Consider the following 18036-nt stretch of genomic DNA (forward strand, 5'->3'; position numbering starts at 1 on the left):
TTTTTTTGAGACAAGGTCTCATTCTGTTGCCCACGCTGGAGTGTAGTGGCATGATCTCAGCTCTCTGCAGCCTCGACCTCCCAGGATCAAGCGATCCTCCAACCTCAGCTTCCCTAGTAATCGGGACTATGGGCATGCACCACCATGCCTGGCTAATTTTTGTTTTTTGTTTTTTGGGTTTTTTTGTTTTTTTGTAGAGACAGGGCTTTTTCATATTGCCCAGACTGGTCTCAAACTTCTGAGCTCAAGCAATCTGCCTGTCTTGGCCTCTCAAATTGCTGGGATTACAGGTGTGAGACACTGTGCCCGGCCTACATTCCTTTTGTGTTTCCTTTTTAAAACTTTTTAAAGATAGGTCTTGCTCTGTTGCTCAGGCTGAAGTGCAGTGGCACAATCACAGCTCACTGCAACCTTGGACTCCTGGGCTCGAGCAATCCTCCCATCTCGGCCTCCTGAGTAGCTGGAACTATAGGCACATGCCACCACGCCTAGCTAATTAATTGTTTTTTGTTTTTTGTAGAGATGGGGTCTTACTATGTAGCCCAGGCTGGTCTCAAACTCCTGGGCTCAAGCAATTCTCGGCCTCTGTGGCTCACACCTGTAATCTCAGCACTTTGGGAAGCCGTGGTGGGAGGATCACTTGAGGCCAGGAGTTCAACACCAGCCTGGGCGATCTAGCAAGATCCCCATCTCTACAAAAGGAAAAATCAAAAAACAAAGATAGGCATGCAGGCAAACAATTATATACATTATACACAAGTATGTACAGATGCTGTTGTGAAAAGCAGCATTTAGATTTGAGGAGATCAGCTTTAAGTGGAGGTGACGCCTGAGCTTGGTCTCTACAGGAAAGTTACATTTGTGAGGGTGGGCGTGGGACAGAGAGAGAAGTGAGGACAAAGGCTCAGAAGCATGAGAGTGGTAGACAGAGAGAAACAGAGAGGAGTTTTCTGTGGCAAAACAGCCCTGTGGAGTGGCAGAGCAGCCGTCATTACCTAGTCCACGGGGTGTAACATTGGGCATATCACTTAGCTAAGCCAGTTTCCTCATCTATGAAAAGGGACACTTTAGAATATCAGTACCGCTCAAAATGTGGGCGGTGGGGGGACAGCATCAGCACCATCCATCCACCAGTTAGAAATGCAAATTCAGTGGCCCACCCAGACCTTCTCATCAGAATCTCTGATGAGAAGGGCCCGAACGCTGCTTTCACAAGCTTATCAGGCAATTTTTATACACAACAAAGTTTAAAAATTGTTGCTTTAAATTAGGGCCTAGCAAACCATAGATCATGGGCCGAACTGGCCCACTGTCAGTTCTGCACAGCTTATAAGCTGAGAATAATTGAAAAAAAGAAGAACAATATTTTTTGGCATGCAAAATTATTTGAAAGCCCCTACGTAACATCCTCAATTTTGCTTCTTGTCCTGCAAAGCCTAAGGTATTTACTACTGGACTTTTTTTTTTTTTTTTTTTGAGGGAGGTTCTTACTCTGCAGCCTAAGCTGGAGTGCAGTGGCACAATCTCAGCTCACTGCAGCCTCTGCCTCGCAGGTTCAAGTGATTCTCCTACCTCAGCCTCCCAAGTAACTGGGACGACAGGCACCTGCCACCACACCTGGCTAATTTTTTTTTTTTTTTTTTTTTGTATTTTTTGGTAGAAATGGGTTTTTGCCCCATTGGCCAGGCTGGTCTTGAACTCCTGACCTCAAGTGATCCACCTGCCTTGGCCTCCCAAAGTGCTGGGATTACAGGTGTGAACCATCACACCCCGCCCTACCTGACTCTTTATAGCAAAAGTTTGCTGGCTGCGGTTTTGAATGGTCATTCCAACTCTTTCTGATGCAGGGTAAGTCTATAAAATCTTCCTAATGAGCCGCATTGGAAAGAGGAACTGACACAGATAACTCATAACTGCCTAATTTTTACAAATGACATTTGGTGTCAGAAGGCATTCGTAGGACATTGTATTCATCACTAGTGTCTCCTTTTTTGACAGTGGCTAGGAAATGTGGGACTGGGGCTGGGATCAGGGCAGCTGAGGCAGGAAAAGGCATCAGCCAGCCCAGGGAGCAAGGTTTGTTGAAGCCAAGGCTGTTGGACACATTGAGAGCAGCCTCAGGTGCAGGATAAATTTGCATCTGGGCTGCCAGTTGGTGGGTGTCTGGATGTTAACGAGGTCGCTGGAGTTTGTGCAGGTGCCTATGGCTGCTACCCAGCACTGGCTGGGAACTGAACAGCCCTGAGCACAGATTCTGGCTTTACCACTTGCTAGCTGGGTGACCTTGAGCTGTTTTCTGAGCCTCTTGAATCTGGTGCAATTCAGTTCAGCAGATGTTTATGCCAGGCACAGTGCTAGACACTGGAGACACAGCAGAGAGCAAGCCTCAGTTTCTCTGGCTAAAAATGAAGATAATCCTTGAGTGCTTATACGGCGTCTGTTACCTATGGTGCACTGTAGGCATGCGTAGAATGTTCGTTCCCGTCCCTCTTCTCTTCAAACCAAGGGGTGTGTGTGCGTGTGTGCATGTGTGTCTGTGTGCACGTGTCTGTGTGTGCATGTGTCTTTATGTGCATGTGTGTGTGTCTGTGTGTGTTTTGGGTCTGGATGTGAGTCACAGGACACAAATCTCTGGGTCAAAATGAGCATAGGAAACCATAGACCCATCTCCTAATATGTCTAAAAGAGGAAAATCTATTCATTCATTCATTCATTCATTCATTCATTCATTCATTCATGCAACCAGTACTACTGAGAACCTGGTCTGTTCCAGGCACTGCTTCACGGCAAGTTCTAGGGCAGGGGCAGTGAGCAAGACGAGGTCCTCAAGGAGCTTCCTGTCCAGTGGAGAAGAATAAACTAGAAAACAAACATACATGTCATCTCCAGAAGTTACAAGTGTATGGAAAAAACTAATAGAGGCAGAAGAGGATGGTGTTCTTAGATGGAGTGGTCTCAGAGGCAGGATGGAGGGGCCTGGAGAGGAAGTAGGTCCCCTCAGGCAGACGGAATCCCGTTGCAAAGTCCCCAAGGCAGGTTTGAGGAACAGCACGAATGCCAGAGTGAGCGAGGGGTGCAGACATCGTGGGCCTGGGCCGGATCACACAGGCTTTGCAGGCCCTGGATTTTATCCCAGGTGTGCCCAGGAGCTCTTCAGGCCAGGTGACCAGAAGCCCCTGCTGCCTTGGTTTATCAGAGCCCCAGACTTCTCCCAGATGAGATGACCCCACATCCAGATGACCCCACATCCACATCCACCTCACAGATTCTCTTTCCCAAGCCACACACGAGGTGCAACTCTCCAAAATTAGATGTGGCCACTGCTTCGGAAAATCTCTTTAATCAAGCTGTCACCAGTCCCCCAAGGGTTTGTTAAGGATCTGCCCTCACCCTTGGCCCCAACCTGGGTATCACTGAGGGGAATGTGGACAAATAAGATCCTGTGATTAGGAACGGCTGGGAGTCTGGCAGCCCTGCCCTGGGTCCCTTCCCTGGCCCTGCCACATTATTTAAACTCACCAAACCTTAATTTCCTTGTCTATAAAATGGACCTATCCTACTCTCTCAAAAGACTTCTCATGGGATGAATAAGTACTCAGTAAATGGTGATTGCTCTTATTACTATTACCTATTATTGATTCATCCAGTAAATATTTATTTAGTGACTATGATGCAGCTAGCACGATGCTACACCTGTAGTGTAGAAATAAGCAGAAGGGAAACGCTCCCTGTCTTCGTAGCAAATCTAACAGGAAATTGTCCTGCAGTTCTGTGTTGGGTGCTAGGTAGGGACAGACAGGGGAGTAACAACGCCAGAGCGGGCAGCTGACCAGACCCAGGCATTCAGGGAGGCTTCCTGAAGTCAGCTGCAAGCCGAGCCCCGACATACGTGCAGGAGTGAGCCAGGTGACAAGGGCGGAGGGAGACTCCAGGACGAGAGGACAGAGAATGCAAAAACTGGGAGGTCCAAAACTTGCCACCAGCTAGGAGATAAAGCTGAAACTCGCATCTTATCCTTAAAGGTTCAGAAGTCTTCTCCACTGCCTGCCTTTCTGGCAGTCAAATGCTACAAAGGAAACAGCAGTTTTCTAAACTGGAGATGTCAACACATTAGTGGATGGTGAAGTCAATTCAATGGGTCAGGACCTGCATTTTTCAAAAAGGAAAGAACAGAACAGAACAGAATAGAAAAGTATCGGAGCATTTCACAGAGAGTAAGATAAAGTATTATTTTCTGAAATATTTATTCAGTTGGGGAGATACACATATATGTGCACACACACCATGTGTGAGAGTGTGTGTGTGTTTAAAAGTGTCTGCATTTATGTGTGTTTTGCAATGTAATATGTGTTTCTTATGCAAGTCATGGTCCAAAAATTTTGACACGCATTGTTCTAAGGTGACTTGACTTGGCGTCTTCTTCAAAGCCCTGCCATTCCCATCTGGCAGACCCCTCCCTGTCCTCTAGGCTTTCTCTTTGGTCTGAGGATAAGCTCTCCAGCTCTCGCATGGGAAGGGGAAGGTGGGGCTGGTGCAGGAGCTCTGGCCTTCCAAACCCTGTTGTAAGCTGCTTGGCACCCCTCCCCCTCCTATAGCCCTCATTCCTCCCCTGGCCATATATAGCAAAGCTAAAAACAGCTGCTGACTTAAAGCACACGCACATGCCCCAGCCCTGAAAGAGTAATGTGCCTGTTGCGTGGCTGGCTGTTCCCACCAAGACACTCACGGGCTCCAGACCTCCTAGAGTCTTTAGTGCTTGTTGTTTTCTGAGGTTCTTGGTCCTGGGGCCCTTGCCTTGGCCTCAGAGACCCATAAATACCCTGAAACTTCAGGCGTGATATGAACATATGTGCAAGACTTATCTGTGTTTTTCTGGGAGGCATTTTCTCACATAGTCTCAGATTCTCCAAGTCATCTCTGGCTCAGAGAAGTTCCAGAACCACTGATGACTTTATTAATCCTGTCCCCAAAATGCGCACTGGAAGAATCAAGTCCGAAGTGGACTTTTTCCATAAAGCTAAGAAAAATAATAACAGTAAAGCCAATTGTGGGCAGACTGCTGGAGCCCAGGAGTTCAAGACCAGCCTGGGCAACATGGTGAAACCCCATCTCAACAAAAAAGAAAAATACAAAAATTAGCTGGACATGGTGGCACTCACCTATAGTCCCAACTACTTCAGAGGCTGAGGTGGGAGGATCGCTTGAGTCCGGGAGGTTGAGGCTGCAGTGAGCCATGATCACACCACTGCACTCCAGGCTATGCAACAGAATGAGACACTGTGTCAAAAAAATAAAATAAAATAAATAAAATAATAATAATGATAGTTAACATGTTTGGAGTGCTTACTAAGTCCCAGGCACCATTCCTAGCACTTGAGGTACTTGAGGTATGTTGTGTTATTTATTGATTGATTGATTTTTTGAGATGGAGTTCCGTTCTTGTCGCCCAGGCTGGAGTGCAATGGTGCAATCTTGGCTCACTGTAACCTCCGCCTCCTGGATTCAAGCAATTCTCCTGCCTCAGCCTCCTCAGTAGCTGGGACTATAGGCATGTGCCACCATGCCCGGCTAACTTTTTGTTTTAGTAGAGACAGAGTTTCACCATTTTGTCCAGGCTAGTCTCGAGCTCCTGACCTCAGGTGATACCCCTGCCTTGGCCTCCCAAAGTGCTGGGATGACAGGGGTGAGCCACCGCGCCCAGCCTGCTGTGTTGTTTAAACCTTCACCCAACAACCTCATGGAGACATAGTTACGGCTCCTATTTTACATATGAGGAAGCTGACATGGAGATCATGCAAGTACCTCGCTCAAGGTCATCTAGCTAATAAGAGGCAGAGATGCAATTTGATAATAATAAGTGATCATTAAACATTTGGTATTATAAATAAGTATTTTAAATAATAAACAGTAAACAATGATACAGAATAGGACATGCTTCATAATTCGTGAGACCCAGTGCAAAATGAAAATGTGGACCCCTTCTTTAAAATCATTAGAATTTTAAGATGGGGACAACAGAGCATTAACCCAGGCGCAGGGGCCTTCTGAGTGCTGGGTCCTACGAGACTGCATAGTTCCAGCACTCACGAAGCTGGCCTTGACCATAGTAATAACTGTGCCTGGCTACTAGTTAATGTGTCTTTATTATGTACCAGGCTCCAGCTAAGAGTCTTATGGGCATTGTATTACTTAGGTTTCCTCATAACCCTGTCATCTACTACCCTAGTGGCTTTTAAACTGTTATAATTGCAATCCCACTATAAGATATGTATTTTATTCCTTCTCTGGGCAGTGAATGCAAAAAAAAAAATGTATTTTACATTGTAGTTCTATATCTATACACATATAAAAAGAATGCAAAACTGAAACAAACCATCGCGAAACAAGATTTCCCTTCCTAGGTACGATGCTTGCTATTTTCTCTTTTATTCTATTTTGTTGACAGAATTAAATGAGGCCCTGATCCATGTAAAGCTCTTAGAACAGGGTATGGCATGTGTTAGTGCTTTCATTACTAATATTATTATTATCATTACATGCTGAAAAGTTGAGACTTTATGTTTAATTATGACGATTGGGTCAAAAACCCAAGCGTTTGCGCTGTGGATCCAGTTTTCTTTCTTCTGCTCAAAGCTTATGATTTAAGCTAATGTTAGTCCAATTGACTCTGAACACAGGAGCTATGTGATTTTGCCAGACTGAGCAGTAAGTACCTGGTGTCACATTCTCTGGGCCTGTGATACATGTTCCTTGCAGAGAGAAGCTTGAAGGAACTTAACTTTCATATTTATTTATTTATTTGCATAATAGAATATCTTTTCTGTTGATCAGTTTATCTATCTTTATGCCAATGTCATGCTGCCTTGGTTACTATAGCTTTATATTGTCATAAAATCAGAGTAAATCCTTCAACTTTGCTCTTCTTGTTCAAGATTGCATTATTCTAGGTCATTTCTATTTTAAAATCAGCTTCTTCAGCTTGGGCAACAGAGTGAGACCCTGTCTCAAAAACAAAACAAAACAAAACAAAAACAAAGAAAAGAAAACCAGCTTCCTGATTTCTGAAAAGGCCTGCTGGGATTTTGATGAAGATTGTATTAAATCCATAGATCAGTTTGAGAGAATGGACATCTTATTAGCAGTGAGTCTTCCAACCCATGAACATGGTATATATCCCTATTTGTTTAGGTTTTCTTTAATTCCACACAGCAATGTTTTAGAGATTTCAATGTCTTATACATCTTTTGTTAATTTTATCCCTAGGTATTTTATTTTTTGTGATATTGTAAATGGCATTTAACATTTTATTTTTTCAATTGTTCACTGCTAGTTTATAGAAACACAACTATTTGTGTATATTGACTTTGAATTCTTTTACCGTGCTCAGTTAATTTCTTAGTTCTAGTGGATCTTTTTGTTTTTGTTTTTGAGGTTAAGAGGAATATCTTTTAACTTAAAACAGTTTGATTGTTATTGAAAATAAAATGTAGAGGCCCTGAGAGAATCTGATATTACTAAAGGAAGACATATGATATTTAAACATCTGAAACTTAGAGTAGCCAGATCTGGGTTCAAATCCCGGCTGTGCCGGTTCTTAACCATATGAACCTGGGCGCACCATGTAACCTCCCCGAGCTTCTGTTTCCTTTTTTCCTTTAGGGATGTGCTAACATCTCCCTCAGAATATGGTCGAGACAATGAAACAATATAATACCTACGAAGCACTCAGCATCATGCCTGGCACGTAGGAAATGCCAAAATATATACTCCTGTGTTTCCTTCACATTCCAAAGGGTGAATTAATTCAGCACGGCCTGAACCATAGCTGTCCCAGTCTTTGGGAGGATATTTGAGGAAAAAAGGAGTTTTTGACTTTGGAACAGTAAATAAGACAAGACTTTGATTCGCGTAGTTCTGCCTTGAGTCCTGCCAGTGTAGATGGAATCCATGCCAGACACGATTCCATTTCGAATGTAGAATCAGCATAATTTAACCTCATCTTGGAAATCTCATGTCCCAGTTCACAGCCAGGCATCAGTGTGACAGTCAGCTGAGCTGCTGCCTTGGCAGCTTCTGGGCATTCTACGGAGACCCCAGGAGAGCACAGCAGACCCTTAGCAGGAAAAAAAACCGAAAACAATAAGCCTTCCACCCCAACGCCCTGGTTTCAAGGAATCAAGGGCCCCAATGGCCAAAACCCCGCAAAACGGCCCCCGGCCAAAGCCAAGGCCCCGGGAATTAACCAACCTGCTTGTTTCCAGGGCCTACTAATTCCGTGACCAGCAGCTGTTCCCCGGAGGAGGCCCTGCCCTCCACACCCTTGTGAGGAATGCCGAGTCTCATTTTCTGAGGGCCCTGGTTGAGGGTGGGGTGTGGGGCCGGGGGGACAGGGATGCTTCCTGCCATAGACTTCCTGCCTTGGAGGGTTATCCTTGTTCTCACCTATCCCTTCCCGAGCTGAAGCCACAGAGTAGGAGAGAAGTTAGGGCCGGCACTCCTCCCTCCCGTGTAACTTTCACTCCCTGCTTAATGGGAACTGATGAGAGTTGCCTGGCATAGATCTGTGCCTGGCAGAATCCACAGAGCAGCCCAGGTGTGCTAGGAACTCCAGAGTGACCCCTGCTCCAGGCCAGGAATGAGCACCTTGTGCCTGGAGGTATTCCTGCCAGTGCTGGCTGACCATTGCTGTGGATGGGGTAGAGTTGGAGTCACAATTGGAGGCCAGACGGCTGCATGCAGCCTGCAGGGCACACTCTGGCTGGCATGCACCATGTTTTTATTATTTCTATTTTTAATTAAATTGGAATCCCTTATGGGTAGGTTTTTTTTTTTTTTTTTTTTTTTGTAGGGTCTTGCTCTGTTGCCCAGGCTGGAGTGCAATGGTACAATAACGGCTCACTGAAGCCTCAACTTCCTGGGCTCAAGCAATCTTCCCATCCCAGCCTGCAAGTTCCTAGGATTACAGGTGCACGCCACCATGCCTGGCTAATTTTTCTGTAGAGACGGGGTTTCTCCATGTTGCCCTGGCTGGTCTCAAACTCCTGAGCCCAAGCCATGTGCCTGCCTCAGCTTCCCAAATTGCTGGGATTATAGGCGTAAGCCACTATGCCCAGCCTATGGCTACCTTTTAACAAAGTGATCAAATTTAACATCATCAATGACAGAGAAACCGATAGTATGTACCCTGGATGGGATGTACGGAGAAGGCCAGCACTTTAAGAGGCTAAGGCAGGAAGATTGCTTGAGCCCAGGAGTTCAAGACCAGCCTGGGCAACATAGTGAGACTCTGTCTCTAAAAAAAAAAAAGACAGACAGGATCTGACCCATTTGATGAGATTCTTTCAGCTACTGTGTTGAGAAGAGGCTGTTTTGGGAAGACAGGTATTGGGTGAGGGGGAGGTGGCATGGAGACCAACTAGTGAGTTTATTACAATTATTACTGGTGAGATGATGGTGGCTTGCACCATTACCTTGTAGCAGCAGAGGTGGTGAGAAAACGCATTTTGAAGCAAAAGCTTATAGACTGGACAGGACTGAGAGAAAGAGGAGTCAAAGATGGTCCCAAGGCTTTTGCCTGAACCATAGAAGGATGGTGTTTCCATGAACTGAGATGGGGTGAGGGTTTGAGAAGGGAAGGTCAGGAGTTCAGTACTGGACGCCATGGGTGAGAGATGCCTGTTGGCAGTGTCCATGGGCATTGGGGTTGTGGGCAGGCCTGTGCACAGGTAGGTGGGGATCCTTTTAGACCCTCTCCCCTTGACCTTTCTTGCCTGCTGCACACACAATCATTTCTGGTCTCCAAGTCCCTCAGGGTTGCTGAGCTGACTCAAGGCCTGGAAATGGGCCTTTCCCCCAGGCCACAGGCTCCAGGGCTGTCAGCACCCAGGCGATGCCTCCTGGTTAATCCCCTGATTTCGGGTGAGCTACGGGGCATCATCCGGGGCAGCAGCCTCTGGATGTAGGGGTGGTGGAGCCCTGCGGGCTCAGGGACTTGTCATCCACCCACTGCAACCTGATCCAGCTCCCGGGAGCTGGTCCCAAATGCAGCCAGCTCCTCTGCTTTGGGTTGTCTGTTGGTGATCCCAGGAAACCAGAGACTGTGGAGATTTGATGGACAGCAGCATTTGGAAGCCATGGGAAGGGACTTTGGTGCCAGCCTTGCAGGCCAGCCAGAGAGCAAGGCCTTGGGATTGTTATGAGAAAAATGTAACGCAGTCTAAATGCTCACCGAAGGGACTGCTAAATTAATTTATGAGACCATGCGATGAACTACAAAAGGCCTTTAAAAAGGCAGAGGTGAACCCACCTGTATTCATACAGAAAGAAATCTAAGGCATTATAAGTGAACAAAGGCTATTTGGCAAATATCTATTGAGTGCCTGCTAGGTGCTAGGTAGTGTTCTCAGAGATGGGGTCAGTGGTAGACTGGTGAACAGCTAATCTTTTAGTCTATTTGTGATAAGTATATGGTTGCAAATTGGCAGAAAAAGGCCTGGAAGGATCTAAATCATTAACAGGAGTTACCCTGGGGAGATCGCACTAAGGTGTTTTCTTTTATATACTCTTCTGTTGTTTGGATTTTTTGCAATGAGCATATGACTTTTAAAATTTTGTTTTCTTTTTTTTTTTTAATTTGTGACAGGGTCTCATTCTGTTACCCAGGCTGGAGTGCAGGAGGGATCTTGGCCCCCCGCCACCTTCACCCCTGCATGATGCATGGGGCTCAAGCAATCCTCCCATGTCAGCCTCCTGAGTAGTTGGGACCACAGACGTGCACCACCACACCCAGCTACTTTTTTGTAGTTTTAGTAGAGAGAGGGGTTGACCAGGCTGGTCTTGAACTCCTGAGCTTAAGAGAGCCACCCACCTCAGCTTCCCAAAGTGCTGGGATTACAGTCATGAGCCACAACACCTGGTTCACTGCAACCTCCGCTTCCCGGGTTCAAGTGATTCTCCTGTCTCAGCCTCCTGAGTAGCTGGGATTACAGGCAAGCGCCACCACACCTGGCTAATTTTTGTATTTTTAGTAGAGACGAGGTTTTACCACGTTGTCCAGGCTGGTCGCGAACTCCTGACCTCAAGTGATCTGCCTACCTTGGCCTCCCAAAGTGCTGGGATTACAGGCATGAGCCACTGCACCTGGCTCAACTTTTGCAATTTTTAAAAAGTACTTCCTCCATACAAACAGTATTTACATGTAGACATAATAAGGAGCCCTCAGGATGCAAAAAGGGTTGGGGGTGGGGGTGTCTAAGCACAGTTTTCCAGAATCTAGGCTCAGAATCCTGGATAGCCTCCCTTTGTTTCTCCTCACTCTGGGTACTCAACTTTTCAATGCAAGGCAGGGTTGAAAGAGCATTTGAGGCAAGGGACCTGTTCTTCAGTCCCAGCTGAGCTACTCCCGGGCTGTGTGGCCTTGGCCAGGTCCCTCTACCTCTCTGAGCCTAAGCTTCCTCCCCTGTATAATGAAGGAATAAGACTATACTTACCCATGAAGGTAAGCAGATTTTCTCACGCACAACACTGGCTAATCGGGTGGGACTACCTGTGGAAGTGGTGAGGGGGGACTGCATGCTATAGTGCTACTCAGCCTCAGGACCCATTAGCAATGTCAGTTGTGGACACAGGATAGGGCATAAGTGGCCTATGTGATGGATTACTTACGGGCTTGGACTAGAAGATCTTATCATCGTCTGATGAATTTTTTTTGTTTGTTTTTCTTGAGACAGAGTCTTGCTGTGTCGCCCAGGCTGGAGTGCAGTGGTACAATCTCGGCTCACTACAACCTCCGCCTCCCGGGTTCAAGCAATTCTTTGCCTCAGCCTCCTGAGTAGCTGGGATTACAGGCATACGCCACCACACCAGGCTAACTTTTGTATTTTTAGTAGAGATGGTGTTTTGCCATGTTGGCCAGGGTGGTCTTGAACTCCTGACCTCGTGAATCACCTGCCTTGGCCTCCCAAAGTGCTAGGATTACAGATGTGAGGCACAGCGCCGGGCCTTTGTTTGTTTGTTGTATGGATAAAATTAACTTATTGGGACAATGGCATTGTAGTAGAGAAAGAGTTTAATCGATGTAGGGCTAGTCAAGTGGGAAGATGGGGGCTTATTATTTAATTGTGTGTCTCTGAAAGCTTGGAAGGTAGCGTTTTTTAAGGATAGGTTGGCAGGCAGGGGGCTAGGGAGAGGGAAACGTTGATTGGTTGGATGAGGGATGAAATTATAGGAAGTTGAAGCTGGCTTTTTTGTACTGAGGCAGTTTCGGGGTGGGGGTTACAGGACTGGTTGAATTAGTTTTTTATTATGAGTCACAGGTCTGGGTAGAATCGTCAGAATGTAAAAGTTCAAAAAATATTTGAAAGGGCAATTTTAGGTTTTGACAGTAGTGATGTTATCTACAGGAGTCACTGGGGAGGTTACAAGTTCTGTAACCTCTGGCTATATTTCTCTGGAGTCATAATTTTATAAAGGCGGTTTTGGTCTCTGAGTCAAGAGGGGGTTAGTTTCAGGAAGGGACTGTTAACTGTTTTTGTCTTAAACTATTAACTCAATTTTAGTTTGGTCTACGTCCAGGCATGAATGAAGACAGTTAGCTTGTGAGGTTAGAAGTAAGATGGAGTCAGTTATATCAGATTTTTTTACTGTTATAATATTTTTATGTCAGATTTTTTATTGTCATAATTTTTATAAAAGCTGTTTTAATCTCCAAGCTCCACTCCAGCTGTGACCTTCCCAGGACTGAAATATTCTCACTTACACCAGAGCTGAGGTTATCTATGGCTGTGTTGCAGATTTGCAATAGAAACCTGAGCGCTCATATTAAATATGGGTTATTGGGCCGGGCTTGGTGGCTCATGCCTGTGATTGCAGCATTTTGGGAGGTTGAGGCAGGAGGACTGCTTGAGTCCAGGAGTTCAAGAGCAGCCTGGGCAACATAGTGAGACCACATCTCTACAAAAAAATAAAATTAGCCAGGCGTGATGGCATGCACCTGTGGTCCGGGTTACTTGGGGAGCTGAGGTGGAAGGATCACTTCAGCCCAGGAGGTTGAAGCTGCAGTGAGCTGTGATTGTGCCACCGCACTCCAGCTTGGATTACAGAGTGAGACTCTGTCTCAAACAAAACAAAACAAAACAAAACAAAAAGTATTTCTATATACACACATACGGGTTACGAGAGCCAGCTCCTACTGGCTCGTGAGAGCTCAGGAACTTTGCAGTCATGGTGGGGGTATTTGCACAGTGGAAACTGACTAGTGTTACAAACTGAGGTTGGTTGCTTTGTTTTTCCTAAAGAGCTGGTTTGCTACTATATCCTGACTATTGTACGAATACGAAATGCCCTTTTTTTCCTTCTCACCCCAATTTAGGGTGATCAGCCATCTCAATTTGCCTGAAACTGCCCAGTGTTAGCACTGAAAGTTCCACATCCCAGGAAACCTCTCAGACATAGGCAAACTGGGATGACTGGTCACCCTACAGTCTTTTCCCATGAAGTGAAGGGAGCCAACCTTTGTTGAGAGCCTGAGATCTCTGCTAGATAAACCATGTAATACAGCAACCCTGCAAAGGAAACTTGCTATGCTCACTTTACTGAGAGGAGACAGACTCAGAGAGACCTTATTCAAAGCCTGTGCTTGTTAATGCATTGGACAGTATCTGCTGAATGTCTTCCATGTGTTAGTTCCTGCACGGAGTGCTGGGGATGCTGTGGTGGGCAAGGAAGACCTGTCCCTGCCCCCAAGTGCGTGTATATAACAGCAGAGACCGGTATCTAAATACAGTTACTTAAATACAAAATGTGATACATATTTTGAGGGAAGAATAAAAGAGTTTATGAACTGATAACAGGGAAACCTGGTCTGGTCTGATAATCAGAGAAGGCTTCCTTGAGGAAGTGATGTTTGAGCTGAGATCTGCAGGATGAATAGGGATCAGCTGGGTGACAGGGGAGGCCACACAGGCAGGCAGAAGGGACAGCAAATGCAAAGGCTTGGAGGTGAGACCTGAGCATGCTGTGTTCCAGGAAAGGCTGGAGCACAGACTCAGAGGGAGAGTGGGGTGGATGAGGCTGGAGGGATTGGCAAAGCCCAGATCATGAGGGTTTTGTGGGTCACAGTGAGGAGCTTGGACTTCATCCTTCTGATAGACTCCAGGCTATCCCTTCAGACACTCCTTAGGACACATTCCCCGAGCTGCCAGGAGTGTTAGCAGCTGACAGATCCTAGCTGGATATTTCTCTCCAACAAAGGGAGCTGTCTCATTCACATCCAATGACTGTAATGACCTGGCCCCCTTGCTTTGATTTTGGGCGACTCTGAAGGGCTATCCCAGCTTAAATGCCCCTGGGATCAGTTGACGATTCTGTTGCAGATGTTCAGCTTCTTACCCTGCCAAATCCTGCTTCCTTCCTTACACGTGCTCTTCCTGAGAGCGCTCCCTGCTAAATCACCCACACATCATCTCAGCTTCAGAATCTGTTCCCTAGGGATCCTGACCTGAGACAATCCTCAAGGCACTGGCAAGTTACTGCAGGGTTTTCAGAGGGGGAGTAACCTGCTGAGATTTGCATCTTACGAAGAAGATGAGTGGCAGCAGCAAAGGGTCAACTGAAGTGGGGGGCAGGGAGGATACTACTGTCATCATCAAGGGAGAAAAGGACGTGGCTTGGACTAGACAGATAGGGTGGAGACCAAGAGAGGTAGAAAAATTAAGGAGTAGCGCAGTGCGTCATCATGAGAAAGTCATTTAAATTCTTAGTTTCAGTTTTTCCAATTATAACATCGAAATGATGATGCCTGTATCTGTTACAATAATTTCTTACCTATTTATTTTAACTGTATATTAAGCAAAATTAAGGAGATATTCAGAGTCAGATCTATCTGTTTCTAAAGGGCGTGTAATTTCCATTATTCTTTGCTACCTCCAAAGATGTCTTAGCCCTGACTTACTTTCTCTGGGATGCTGGGTCCATAGTCTTTATCAAGGTGGGTTACGGCCAAGCTGGGATGAGTCCCTTATACTCAGGAGCATCTGTGTGGTGTCGGTGGCATGGGCATGCGTGCTGACCGCAGTGAGCATTTCTGGTTCACCTGGTCTGATCTTGGTATGCTTGGAGAAGAGCCTCTAACCCCTGGACTCTCTGATGCTCACTATTCATCCTGCAGATCTCAGCTCAAACATCACTTCCACGCGCCATCTTAAACACTGTCTGAAATTTGTTGATGATACTTCTATGGGCCACCCAAATATCTTGTGCCAACATCTGGTACTATGTGAGAGGACTTGGAGAAGGATCAGGGATGGCTGGTAGACAAAACAGGCAAGATAAAGATAAGAGAGCTGCCATGGGAAGTAAGAAGTGATAAATGTCTTGGGCAATGAGAATTTGGAGGAAGGAAGGTGATTACCTGAAGGAGGTGGTTTGAAACTGGGCTATGAAGGATTTGGGAAGACAAGGCTGGGAAAGTGACTTGGAACCAGGTCATGAAGGGACTGGACTATCAGGTAAGGACTTCCATAGGCAATGGGGACTCCTAGAAAGGAGCTAGTCCTCGTTCCTTTCTCTCCATCTCTGTTCAGTTCTCCAATGTGTCAGTCTGCTTTCTGTTACTTATAACAGAATACCTGAAACTGTGTAGTTTATAAGAAACAAAATGTATTTCCTAGAGTTCTGGAGGCTAGGCAGTCCAAAGTCAAGGGGGCATATCAGGAGAGGCCATTCTTACTGGTGGGGACTCTCTGCAGAGTCCCAAGGTGGCACAGGGTGTCATGTGATGAGGGGGCCAAGTGTGCTAGCTCAGATCTCTCTTCCTCTTCTTATAAAGCCACCAGCCTCACTCCCATAACCAATTAAACCATGAATCCATGAGTGGATTAATCACCTCATAAAGGCCCCACCTCTCAATACTGCCACATTGAGGATTAAGTTTCAATATAAGTTTTTTTGGGGGGACAAACATTCAAGTCATAGCACCCAGAACTGATCTTCCAACCTCAGATAGTTCCCTAGAAATAGGAAGGTGTCACTGGCCAGATGGGGTGGTGTTCTCAGTGTCCATTCTATATTTGGAGGCAGAATCCTGGTCTGGCCCATATATTTCTTTGATATCTCAAACTGGATTCTGGATCTCTCAGCTCTTCCTTGGTGTCTTAGTCAATTTTATGTTGCTATACAAGAATACCTGAGGGCTGGGTGTGGTGGCTTATGCCTGTAATCCCAGCACTTTGGGAGGCCAAGATGGGTGGATCACGAGGTCAGGAGTTCGAGACCAGCCTGGCCAATATAGCAAAACTCCGTCTCTACTAAAACTACAAAAAATTAGCTGGGCATGGTGGCAAGAACCTGTAGTCTCAGCTACTTGGGAGGCTGAGGCAGGAGAATTGCTTGAACCCAGGAGGCAGTGGTTGCAGTGAGCCAAGATCATGCTACTGCATGCCAGCCTGGGCAACAAAGCAAGACTCCATCTCAGAAAAAAAAAAAAAAAGAATACCCAAGGCCAGGTAATTTATAAAGAAAAATGTTTATTTGGCTAACGATTCTGGTGGCTGGAAAGTTCAAGGTGGAGCATCTACCTCTGATGACGGCCTCAGGCTGCTTCCACTCATGGCAGAAGGTGCAGGGGAGCCAGTGTGTGCAGAGATCACATGGCAAGAGTGGAAGCAAGAGTGAGATTGAAAAGGTGCCAGGCTGTTTGTAACAACCAGCTCTTGTGGGAATTAATAGAGTAGGAACTCACTCACCCCCAAGGGAAGGCATTAATCTATTCATGAGGGATCTGCCCCTATGACCCAAACACTTCCCATTAGTCCCCACCTCCAACACTGAGGATAACATTTCAACATGAAGTTTGGAGGGGACAAACATCTGAACCATAGCACTTACATTTCTGAAATGGTCATGCTTTCTTTAGAGCTGAGATTTGGGTGAGAATTTTGGAGCCTTTAACCTGTCAGGGAAGTTCTCATATTCTTAGAAGTGAAAACACTAGTCAGGACACTTGGCTGTAACTGCCAACAACTGCCACATTGTGTCATCATGAGCAAGTCATTAAAATTCTTAGTTTTGGCTTTTCCAACTGTAAAATCAAAATGATGTTACCTGTATCCATTAAGATGCTCTTTTGTTTGCAGGTCACAGAAAACCCTAACTCCAAATGACTTAACCTAGCACTTCCTAATGGAAGTATAATATGAACTACAAATGTAATTTAAAATTTTTTAATAGTCATATTTAAAAAGGTGAAATTAACTTTAATATGTTTTATTTAACTCATTGTCCACAATAATATCTTTTTTGTGTGTAACCAATATACAATCATTAATGAGACATTTTCCATTCTTTTGGTATGAATTTTTAAAAATTTAGTGTTCAATGACCACAGGTGGCTAGTGGCTACCATATTGGACAGCACACACTTAAACAGTGAGGATATTTATTATTTCATATAATCAAAAATCCAGAGGTAGAGGAGCCCCAGGATTGGTTAATTTGGAGGCTCAACAGCATCAACAAAGATCCAGCTTCCTGCCAGCTTTTTGCTCTGTCATCCGCAGAGTATCAGCTTTGTTTTCAGCTAGCTCTCCTCATGGTCCCAAAGTGGCTGCCACAGCTCTGGGATCAGCTCCAGATGCATTGACATCCAGCAGAAGAAGAGGCTGTGTTTCTCTGCATGTAGCTTTTTATGAGAACAAAAAACTCTTTTCTGCCTCCCCTCCCAGCTGATTTTCCCTCAGTCTCAGTGCTAGATTTCACCACATACTCATGTATAATCCAGTCATTGGCAAGGAAGATCTGAGTCTGGCTTAGAGCAATCACAATTTACCCCTAGAGTTGGAGATAGGCTTACCCTTCTCTAAATCTCATGGAGGAGAACTAGACACTGGAACAAAACTGAGGTCCTATCAGCAAAGAAATAGAGAATTGCCATTGCCCAAAGTGGGTTCTGTGGAACACAAATCCTGGCAGACGCTCTGTGAACAGGATCTTCTGATTAAATAACATCTGCTTGGAGAGCCACAGTCGTCATGAGCACAT

General features: G+C 45.6%; 1 protein-coding gene across 1 annotated transcript in view; it reads left to right on the forward strand.

Annotated features, from left to right (window-relative positions):
• The window catches only part of JPH2 (junctophilin 2), a 77261-nt gene that overhangs the window by 1958 nt on the left and 57267 nt on the right, over positions 1-18036 (forward strand). The gene's annotated exons all lie outside the window — the stretch shown is intronic.

Source organism: Mandrillus leucophaeus, unplaced genomic scaffold (genome assembly GCF_000951045.1).
Source record: "Mandrillus leucophaeus isolate KB7577 unplaced genomic scaffold, Mleu.le_1.0 Scaffold544, whole genome shotgun sequence".
NCBI lineage: Eukaryota > Metazoa > Chordata > Mammalia > Primates > Cercopithecidae > Mandrillus > Mandrillus leucophaeus.